This window comes from Astatotilapia calliptera, chromosome 2 (genome assembly GCF_964374335.1).
Source record: "Astatotilapia calliptera chromosome 2, fAstCal68.1, whole genome shotgun sequence".
Taxonomy (NCBI): Eukaryota; Metazoa; Chordata; class Actinopteri; order Cichliformes; family Cichlidae; genus Astatotilapia; species Astatotilapia calliptera.
The window spans coordinates 13,377,081-13,384,294 of record NC_137423.1 but is presented as its reverse complement, the minus strand read 5'-3'; the positions used below and the strand labels follow the sequence as shown (position 1 = coordinate 13,384,294).

Genomic DNA, 7,214 nt, shown 5'->3' with positions numbered 1-7,214 from the left:
ACCATAAACTTTGAAAGTCTGATTAAAACTGAAGGTCTTAAGGTAAAATTATCTGGCTTCAACCTTTAAAAAAATCATACATCTTTTAGCTCTGCTCATCTGCTAATTCTGCAAAAAGATCAAAAGCATCAACTGAAAGCTGTAGTTTCATTTGATTTGTAACTTTATGCAGGTTTGCAAAGAGGTGTTAAAGGCTTTAATATGCAAATGTGCTCCAAGGTTAATGATGAGACGTAAACGCAGTTACAAAGACTATTTGCACATGTTTCTTCAATGCTAAGGTGATACTGTAAATGTTTCATTGTCAATTGCTTTTGTGTAACAAGTTGTTTTAGATCACAGATCCTGACTGCTCTATAGAAACACATTTGCAGTGCAGCGGTTTTATGGAAAGTCCTGATATAATCTTTGTTCAAACAAACTTCTGCAAGACAAAGCCCATATGGAAAAGAAATAGTAAAAACTTATAAAAGACTTGCATAAGATGTGGCCTACTTCATATAGTGAATCATATACGGCTTATATGATTTAGTCATGAAAGTGGCCACCTGGCAGAGGCCCCAGTCCACAAGATCTTCAATGCACACCTCTGGCAGAGCTTCAACAGCATTCCAAGGGAGAACTGGGGACATTGAGGGACATTGAGCTGGGGACATTGTCCAAATGGACCATGTTCAGCAATTCCATTGCCGAACCCGCTGCACTGAGCTGTGACCACAATGTGCCTGTCATGGTGGTAACCCCCGAACCAAATGGTGGACACCAGAGGTGAAGGGAGCCACCAGGCTGAAGAAGGAGTCCTATCAGGCTTGGTTAGCCTGTGGGACTTCGGAAGGAGCTGATAGATACCGACGGGCCAAGCGGAACACGGCTTGGGCAGTGACTGAAACAAAAACTCGAGTGTAGGAGGAGTTCGGAGAGGCCATGGAAGAAGACTTTTGGACTGTCTCGAAGAGATTCTGGCAAACCATCAGGCGACTCAGGAGGGGAAAGCAGTGTTCTACCTGCACTGTGTATAGTGTGAGTGGAGCAATGCTGGCTTCGACTGACAAAATTGTTGGGCGGTGGAAGGAATACTTTGAGGACCTCCTTAATCCCACTGGCACGTAGTGACAGTAGAGGCGCTGCTGTCACTACGAGGCGCTGCTCCTCCACATTCTTATCATATGCCTCCTGGATGAGGTGTTCCGGGCATGCCCCATTGGGACGAGGCCCTGGGGCAGACCCAGGACACGCTGGAGGGATTGTATCTTTTGGTTGGCCTGGGAACGCCTTGATGTAACCCCGGACAAGCTGGAGGAGGTGACCAGGGAGAGAGAGAGGTCTGGGTGTTGGAGTCAAATTGTTAAATGTTGTCATTGTGTTACTTAAATTTGTAAGTCTTAGTTCAAACTGTATGATCAAAGACATTCCTTTGTCTCTGACCACCTCTCCAGCCAGTGTAGTAAGCTTCCTGCTCTTATGACCTTTTTGTGGGCAGGAGGTCACACAAACGCACCCACAAACACACACACTCACATACATACACATGCACACACACACACACATACACACGCACACACACACATACATGCACACACACACGTGCTTACACATACACACATGTGCTTACACATGCATACACATGCTTTCACATGCACACACATACACACATAGTGCCTTGTCTTTTGTAACCATAGGGGGGGTTTACAATGAGAGGTGCTTGTGTCGGGGTCATTGTGTGGTTGGATTCAGAGTGCTTTCCTGAGACACCGAGCAGGCCTCCCTTGCTAGCAAGTAAGAACTGATTGAAGCTGTTCATCTTGCTTCCTTGCTTCATGAGGAATAAGTTTCTAAACCAGCGCAGCCTGTGGAAGCGCAGACCCAACACTGGGCTTCTCTACTTAGGCTGCTGCCTCCGCGACCCGGGCCCAGATAAGCGGAAGAAGATGGATGGCTAGATGGATGGATAATCTGAAAGTTTCAAGTTCTGTCTCTCTTTAACTACTTTTGCTCTCTTCTCCTCGCCCTCCCTCTTTTATGTCTTTGGTATGTGTAAGGGGCTACTAGCCCAGCTATATAGGGGTGAAGAGGCACACAGGCTGCCCTGAACGACTAAAGGGTGGTGGGATCTGAGTCCGTGACCCCCCCTTCCTTAGTACAGTTGACCCGGATACTTACTGCTGTGTGTGGTTTTAGCTATCTGGCTGCTACAGGCACAGAAGAAGGGCTCCGGGGACCAGACCTGCGAAAATAACAGTGCCCGGCGCGCTGAATATTAACACAGCCTCGCTTACCTCCGTTTTTTCTGTACCTAACCAGACAACTCGGGTGCCCCTACTCCAAGGCAACCTGGGTTGGACAGAAGCATACAACAATGACTTTTAAACAACGTGGCCCCTTTTATTTGTTCGGATGGCCCTCATGAACCAAGACTGATTATCAATGTTAACAGGGCCCTGGAGAGTAAAGGGCGACAGCAAGGAAACTCCCCAAGACTAAAGAAATAAAAGAAATAAAATAAAATAAATCAAACAGGCCGGTGTGACCCAATGAGTTCTCGACCCCGCCCAAACCACACTAGTCACAGGAAAAGGGCGCAAAGATCACAATACAGAAGAACAATTAAGGTTAACACAGAAATTCTCTTATCTAGAATGGTTAACACAGTTTCATCACATTACTTGCAATGCCCAAACACACAAAAAAAAAATAGTTCCAGTCTTTACAGTTCGATCCAGTGAATTGTCTCTGGTATGTGGAACCAATAAACAGTTCTAGGGGTAGCTGTCGTGAACCAGAGTTCCAGTCTGTTAGGTTGTCCAGAAATTCCACAGCTGGAGCAGAACATCCAGTCTCAGGTTCTCAAAAATACAAAGAAACAAAGAACACAGAACTGTACCTTCGCCTCCCGAGAAACGGGGCGTGAAAAACCAACGGGTTAGAAAAGAGCAATGCTCTCACATACGGCCAGCTGGAGCAGGGTGAACAACCAGAACGTCGTCTGAGTGGCAGGGTAATCCAAACACCGCCGACTCCTGAAGTCCTAAATGTCGGGTCCGCGGAATGTATCGGAGCTCCGGCAGTCCCCGGGCAGTGCGAAGCAAAGCCGTCCAACTCCCCTCCCGGAAACACGCTAGTCCTTTGCCAGGCAGCCGGCCGTGCTGCCTCGCTTTCTATACGTGCTCTACAGTCAAATTCTACCTATAGTGATGGGAAACTGAGGTGAGTTAGAAGGGAACGGCTGCTAGCCTTAGCTCTCGCTTAGCTCCCCTACTCACGCTATCTCCATCGACACTACACCCCAGCGCCGCGCCCGGAGGTCCGCTGTAACTGGAGTCGGATTCCACACATGGAAGGAAACTCCGCATAGACTCACTGCGGTCCCGTCCGCTGCCCCACTAACATCCCGGTTACTCTTTGTTCGGGTTAGTTCTGACCGCGGGACTTTCCTGGTGTCTTCGGCTGTAAGGCACGCACGCGCTCCGAACCGCACCCCGCTCGTTCCCAACAGCGCGTGCACGTACTCTCCTCAATACATCACTTCCTCCTGGCTTATTCAGACAGGCTGCTAAAGGCCCTACATGGCAGTTTTCCACAAGTTATAAGTATGTGCCCTCACATATGTAGTAGGTGTCACAGATTAGTAGGCAGAGGACTCACTCGCAGGACTCTGAAGTTTAGAGAGAAGGTGAGGGTTTATTTGCAATGTGACACCAAGTGAGAATATATACATATTTACAGTGGAACAGATAACACGGGGCTCCAGGGAGTAGGGCGGGGTCCGAAGGGAAGGTCCAAGACGGGGGTACACACACGCTCTTCTTCCAGTTGATCCGTAACTCAAAAATGTCCACACTAAGAAGCTCACGCTCACTCACACACATCCACAGAAATCCAGACGGCAGGGAAGACGGGCAGGGAGTCTAGAAGGCCTGTACACAGAGGAAAAAAAAACAAAGTCAGGAGGAAACTCTAGGGGATCAAAGGAACACTTTCATAGGCTAAGCTACACTGACACTTGGTAGTGTGACGATCCAGCGAGGAAGCAGCCTCTCTTGCCATCTTAAGTAGTCTGCCAGGATCAGTGTGAATGAGCCACAGGTGTGTGTTCAGGGTGGGTTCAGAGGCGGGGAACCAAGGTCCAGTTCCGTCCTGGTGGGAGAGGTTAAGACAAAAAATACACACACCACGACCTCTCCAGATCTTGAGAACCATGACAGTAGGGGTGCAACGATACACAAAATTCACGGTTCGGTTCGGTTCGATACTTTGGTGTCACGGTTCGATATTTTTTCGATACAAAATAAAATGTTCGTGCCTTTTTAATTTGTCATTTATTAAAATTATAAATATATATTTTAACTCAAAAGTACAGTTTTTAAATTTAACCCTAACCCTTGTGCGTGTTTTTTATTTTGACAGCGAATGTGTCATGGTCTATGGTGGGTGGCTGGAGTTTCCATTAGGCTCCTGAACTGACCTGGGATCCGCCCCTGGGCAGGGCCAACTCCAGCTCCTGCACACCTGGAGCCTATTGCAGGCTATCTAGCCAGAGGGATTTAAACCACACATCGATGTTCACTCACTGCCAGTTCGTCATCAACCCATGTTGGTAACAGGTCTTGTGTTTCAAATTCTCGCTGTGATTTATCTTACTAACAAAGACTCTTTTGTACTACAGTTGCTGTACCCACCCTGGCTCACTCCACCTCCGGACTCGGGATACCTAGTGATCATTTTGGAAATCCCTCTGTGCCTCACCTGCCTGCCCTCCTGCCATCACACTCCATCTGGAGCCCCGGATCTCAGGTCAGCCTTTCCACGCCACTCAGCCTCCCCTGGATCTTCATCATCCCCCTCTCAAACACTCCAGGTCCCTAACTGCAAGTAAGAATTGCTGCTCTTATACTGGCCACTTCTGAGCTGCCTTCACTACCTGCCTAACTCCTATATCCTCTCCCCTCAGTGTGACTGTTCCCCACTCAGCTCCGTTCCACTTCTCAGGCCTCGTTCCCTTGCCCTAGCCACGTTCCCCTGGGCACGCCACACCAAGGCTCCACGTCTCGTCATTTTCTGTCTTTGCCACGTTTCCCTTTTTTTTCCCCCTTGCACTTAACCGTAATAAACTGTTAAATCATCTACTGTCTCCGCTCTGGGTTTCTGCACCTGAGTCCTATTCAGTACCGGCCATCCGTCGCCGTGACAGTACGAACTGGCCAACAAATGGACTCAGCAGACCCAGTACGTGCAGCAGTCTCCAAGCAGGGAGCCATTTTAGGGGCTCATGAGCAAGCGTTGCAGGTTCTCGACACCCGGTGTCAAGCCATAGGCGAGACCCAGGCTAGGATCTTAGCTTCCCTGCAGGAGATTCAGTCGGCTCTTTCCCCTCCTCCAGGCCCATCCTCCGCGTCCCCTGCGCCCGTGGCAGAACCTCCCCAGTCTTCCCCAGCTCCGACCCCTTCGGGCTCCGTGTTTCGCGATGCTGCATTCCCAGAACCCGAGCCGTACTCTGGGGAGCGGGGCCGCTGTACGGCCTTTCTACTGAAATGTTCTCTCGCGTTCACGCATTCACCCCGTTCATTTACTAGCGAATCAGCTCGGGTAGCATATCTGGTGGCTAAGCTACAGGGCAAGGTGCTGTTATGGGCCGAGGCGTACCTGTCGGCTCACCCGCTCCCAACCTGCTCGTTTGATGATTTTCTGTGCGAGTTTAAAAAGACCTTTACTCACCCAGTATCGGAGGGTAGTTCTGATGAAAGGTTGCTCGGGTTGCAACAGGGGAGCCGGAGTGTCGCTGAGTTCATTATCGACTTCCGTACCGCAGCCGCCGAGGCCAATTGGCCCGATCATGCCCTTCGGGGAGTGTTCCGTCGCGCCTTAAACGACGAGCTCAAAGACCAGCTCGCTTCCCGCGATGAGCCCGAATCCTTTGAAGACTTGGTCTCCCTTTCCCTTCGGATAGATAATCGCCTGAGGGAAAGGGAGGCAGAAAAGAACCAGAAACATCGTAAACCTGCGCCTCGTACGTTTTCACTTCCTCCACCGTCACGTCCGGTGTCAACATCCGCTCCCGTTTCCGTGGAAACGGACGCCGCTCCGGAGCCTATGCTAATCGGCTGCTCTCGTCTCACACCAGAGGAGCGAGAACGACGGCTTCGGTCGGGCGCGTGTTTTTACTGTGGCTCAGTGGAGCATAGGTTAGTGCAGTGTTCGGTTCGGCCAAAAGGCTCCGCCCGCCGGTAATTTCGGGGATACAGGTGGGCGGATCCTCTTTCAGTTCCAAACCCCGGTTAATTCTACCAGTCACCCTGTGTCTAAATAAGGTTTCTCACCCCCTCCATGCTCTCGTTGATTCCGGAGCAGAGCAAAATTTAATAGATTTAGCTCTCGCTAGACGCCTTCATTTGCCACTCAAGACTCTCGATCCTCCCATCCCTGTTACCGCATTAAACGATCAAATATTCTCTCAGATAACCCATCAGGCTGGCCCCGTAACCCTCGTCACCTCTGGAAACCACCATGAAGCCATTACCTTATTCACCTTCTCTTCTCCTGATTCACCACTCATCCTAGGCTACCCCTGGCTACAGAAACACAACCCTCATATAGACTGGTCTGGAAGTAAAATCGCTAGTTGGAGCCCTTTTTGTCTAGCCCACTGCCTCAAGTCTGCCCTACCGCCGGGTGCCCCTGACACTAACACCTCGGGCGTTGATCCGGTTGACCTCACACTCGTCCCACCTGAGTACCATGACCTCCAGGAAGTTTTCAGTAAAGACAAAGCGTCGTCCTTACCACCCCACAGGCCTTATGACTGCGCTATCGACCTTCTACCTGGTGCTCCGCTTCCCTCTAGCCGGCTATTCAACATCTCCAGACCAGAAAGAGAGTCCATGGAAAAGTACATCCACGAGTCATTAGCTGCAGGTATCATCCGCCCATCCTCCTCTCCAGTGGCCGCCGGCTTCTTTTTTGTGGAAAAGAAGGATAAATCACTCCGTCCATGCATGGACTACAGAGGGTTAAACGACATCACCATTAAAAACAAATATCCTTTACCCCTTATCAGCTCAGCCTTCGAACCCCTCCATGAAGTCACCGTATTCACCAAACTGGATCTCCGCAATGCCTACCACCTTGTCCGCATCAGGGAGGGGGACGAATGGAAAACGGCTTTTAATACGCCCCTAGGTCATTTTGAGTATTTGGTCATGCCGTTTGGGTTAACCAAT

General features: G+C 50.0%; 1 long non-coding RNA gene across 1 annotated transcript; it reads left to right on the top strand.

Moving 5' to 3' along the window:
* The first annotated feature begins 4,545 nt into the window (after window positions 1-4,545).
* On the top strand, window positions 4,546-5,120 carry LOC145430425 (uncharacterized). Its single transcript, XR_013910998.1, has 2 exons — window positions 4,546-4,869; window positions 4,949-5,120. It is a non-coding gene; the product is annotated as an uncharacterized LOC145430425 (long non-coding RNA).
* The last annotated feature ends 2,094 nt before the right edge of the window (window positions 5,121-7,214 follow it).